Below are 401 nucleotides of genomic sequence, written 5' to 3' on the forward strand. Positions count from 1 at the left end.
GTTCACAGCAGAATCATTATTCACAACCACCAAGATACGGAAGCAACCTAAATGTCCATCAATATGTGAATAGATAAAGATGTGGTATATACACAAATGCATATAATGTCATATTATTCAACCATTAAAAAAAGAAATCTTGTCATCTGTGACAACGTGGATAGACACAGAGGGTATTAAGCTAAGTGAAATAGACAGAGATAGACAAACAACATATGATTTCGCTTACACATGGAATCTAAAAAAGAAAAAAAAATGAACAAACGTAACAAGCAGAAATAGAGTCGTAGACGCAGAGAACAAACCGGTGGTTGCCAGAGGGCAGGTGGGAAAGAAGAGAGAAGCAGGGGCGGGAGATGAAGAGGGTCAAGCTTCCAGCTACAGAATAAACGAGTCACAGG

General features: G+C 38.9%; 1 protein-coding gene across 1 annotated transcript in view; it reads left to right on the top strand.

The window, feature by feature from the left end:
• LOC140689396 (uncharacterized) overlaps positions 1-401 on the top strand; it is a 198027-nt gene that overhangs the window by 96598 nt on the left and 101028 nt on the right. The gene's annotated exons all lie outside the window — the stretch shown is intronic.

This window comes from Vicugna pacos, chromosome 26, assembly GCF_048564905.1.
Source record: "Vicugna pacos chromosome 26, VicPac4, whole genome shotgun sequence".
NCBI classification, from domain to species: domain Eukaryota; kingdom Metazoa; phylum Chordata; class Mammalia; order Artiodactyla; family Camelidae; genus Vicugna; species Vicugna pacos.